Source organism: Cynoglossus semilaevis, chromosome 11, assembly GCF_000523025.1.
Source record: "Cynoglossus semilaevis isolate Cse_v1.0 chromosome 11, Cse_v1.0, whole genome shotgun sequence".
In the NCBI taxonomy this organism is placed as follows: Eukaryota; Metazoa; Chordata; class Actinopteri; order Pleuronectiformes; family Cynoglossidae; genus Cynoglossus; species Cynoglossus semilaevis.
The window spans coordinates 5,172,719-5,175,539 of NC_024317.1; the positions used below are offsets into that span (position 1 = coordinate 5,172,719).

The following is a 2,821-nucleotide window of genomic DNA, read 5'->3' on the forward strand; positions in this document are numbered from 1 at the left end:
TTGTCAAATGGGCTTGGTCATTTTACTACAGAACCAACACCTGGATGGGTTGATTCAAAGATGAGAAAAAATCTTAAGCCTCCCAGAGAGACTATAGACTGAATATTGTTGTTGGAGACAACAGCTTATAAGCTCTTTAAAGCTGAATTTTGAGTGAAGCTGGAATTAACAAGTCTTTCCAAACTTGGACATAGAAAGATTAGAAAAACAACTGCCTGCTCTTGATTTCTGCTGGAAGGATCAGACGTTGGGGTAAATAAGACTTGAAGGCATGTCTACATCCTCTCCAGCTCAGATTAGTGCTCATGGGCTAATGCTCTGGGGAATATGTTCTCAGCAGTCTTTGTGGACCCTGGTACTACTGTAACTGCAAGTTTGCTGGAGAGGGTTTGAAGCTAACAGTGGTGCCATGTCCTCTAGTTTTGCTAACGCATTTTTGTTAGCCTGACAACACACAACGATGCCAACATACCATAAGGAAGGACTTTTAAAGTGAGGGTACGAGTACCAAGCTTATAATAGAAACATCTCTCCAGAGTCTCAAACTGCTAAGAAGAGACAGGCTGTGTTTTCAGGGTTTTAGCAGACGGTTAATGTTAGGGCTGACAGAGAGCCAGATGGCACAGGTGGGAGACTCAACACCTGGGAGACTCAACAACAGCAGAAACCACTCACTGTGGAACCAGCTTTTGACTGAATTTATTGTGAAAGAACTGAATTTTTAATTGTGTCCATTTAGTGACTTTTACCAAAATTTGATGTAATAAAATTCCACTTTAAAAAATGTACAGTACACACTTCCCCTTTCCTTATATTCAGTCTTAATAAAGACCCTTCGCCTCATGTCATTTACAGTCACAGACACTGAGGTTTATACTGGTGAAAACATTAAACCACCGGTCATTCCTTTTCTCTCAATAAAACCTTTGATTTCCCACACAGCCACAGCAACAACCTGAAGGTTCCATCACGACCAGACGAGTGCATCAGTGTGGCGTTGGTAAAGTACAGTTGAATTTCTTAATGTTTTTGAAGTTGCATTGTAACCAATCTTTTCAAAAATATAATTTTGTGAATTTTCACTGCATTTAAAATTTACGAGGGCAGACACTGTGTATGTGATGTGTGAGTTACTGCACTGTTTCACTTTCACCTTTTCAAGACGTTGCACTCTTTAAAACTTTATCGATTTGTGGATAAAAACTGTAAGTTCATGAGACTGCTCATAAATTTAGCTTTTACTAAGAATAAAAAAAAAATGACTTCACCAAAAATGACGACTTCCTAGCTGACAGGGGTGAATGAATTCTTTTCACCAGACTGAAGTGACTCATGTCTGATTTCAGTTGCATTTATTAAATATTAAATCAAATTTTAATGCTGCGTGAACGGCCGAGTCTCTCTGCCAGCTCTACTGTCACAAATTATTGTTGGTCGGGTCAGAAACAATGCAACTTTCTTTTCTTCTACTTTTGCACTGAGTGGATGACATAAGTGATAAAAACTGTAGTGAAATGTAAGCGATGTTGACATGTGGCCTGTGTGAGTGCTGTTGACTGCCAGACACCTGGAGTTATAAAGAGATTTCATTAAATCTGATCTGAGAAACAATGTGGTAACCAAGAAGTTACACAAAATCTTAAAATTAGATATAGAACTAAAGTCATTTGTTTGGTGTTATATTTTATTAATTTGACAAAATGAAATATTAAAGACAGTGACGGCTACTACACAGATAAACATTAGACTGAGTCTTTGTCAGGTTTTGCTTGAATTAAATTTCTCAAGACTGTTATGTTTACCGAATGCTAAACACTTGTCAGTTGAAGCACTTATTGGTCCCTTGTCTGATAAATAAAGGTTAGGGAGCGTCTCTAAACTATAGATTATAATTAAAATAACCATTTTTCGGAAGTGCACCGTTTCCTTCTGGCGATGGTTCTGTAGGCTGGGGCTGAGGTTTGGACCTCCCGGCCGTGAACATACAGTCTGTTGGTTTCTGCTGAAGAAACCCTACATGCGTCACAGACGTGCACAGCTCTTCCGGTTTCGGTCATATGACTCAGGAAGCTGTTACTTTCATTTACAGGCCTGTTTACAGACAAGACGAGAAACCTCAAGGCCTCTCATTAGACAGTGTTAATTTACACGTGCACATGCACACATACACGTTTCCTGTCTGCGAACTGTTGGAACTGTTGGTGATAACGTGAGAAAGGACAACTCTGTTTCCTGTGGTTGTCTTTCTGCTGTCGCCATCACACCATCTGATGATAAAGTACAGCTGGGGGCACAGTGAGTGCATGGTGGCTTTTCTGTTGGCTGTGGTCACATTCCCACCACATACTAACAGGAACTCCAAGTACCAGTGACATTAGCTAGTAACTAAGGCTACAATCTCATTTCAACAAAACACTGAGAGCAAACTATCAATTCTAATCAGAACACACAAGTCGTGTCGGCCGTAACTGGACTCTCTTTTCATGGCTGTAACTGTTCATCACACACACACACACACGCACGTCTCAACCTCTCTTGTTTTATCATCAACGTTTGTCTAAATGGTATCCTTACTGCCAAATTTGAAATCATATTCTATTAGAGTTGACCAGAAAATGGCTCGTAGGTGAAAAGCTACCTGGCAATAAAAAAAACCAACAACTTTTTGATTCTGATTTCACTTCATTCCTACCTAAACAACAACTTTATGATTCTGATTTCACTTCATTCCTACCTTCATTTTGAGAAGTTTGGGTGCGGTGAGGTTCTGACAGCCTGTCCAGGTTGCACTCCATCTTTTTGTTCAGTGTTGTTCAGGGAT

General features: G+C 39.8%; 2 protein-coding genes across 3 annotated transcripts in view; one reads left to right on the forward strand and one right to left on the reverse strand.

Moving 5' to 3' along the window:
- Nucleotides 1–2,821, reverse strand: part of fmoda (fibromodulin a) — a 16,719-nt gene extending 13,898 nt beyond the window's left edge. For both annotated transcript variants that reach the window (XM_025060252.1, XM_025060251.1), the window contains exon 1: nt 2,735–2,821. The gene's annotated coding sequence lies outside the window, so the exon portion shown is untranslated. The remainder of the gene's footprint in view (nt 1–2,734) is intronic.
- The window catches only part of prelp (proline/arginine-rich end leucine-rich repeat protein), a 13,061-nt gene continuing 11,218 nt past the window's right edge, over nt 979–2,821 (forward strand). Inside the window, exon 1 of the mRNA XM_025060249.1 lies at nt 979–1,000. The gene's annotated coding sequence lies outside the window, so the exon portion shown is untranslated. The remainder of the gene's footprint in view (nt 1,001–2,821) is intronic.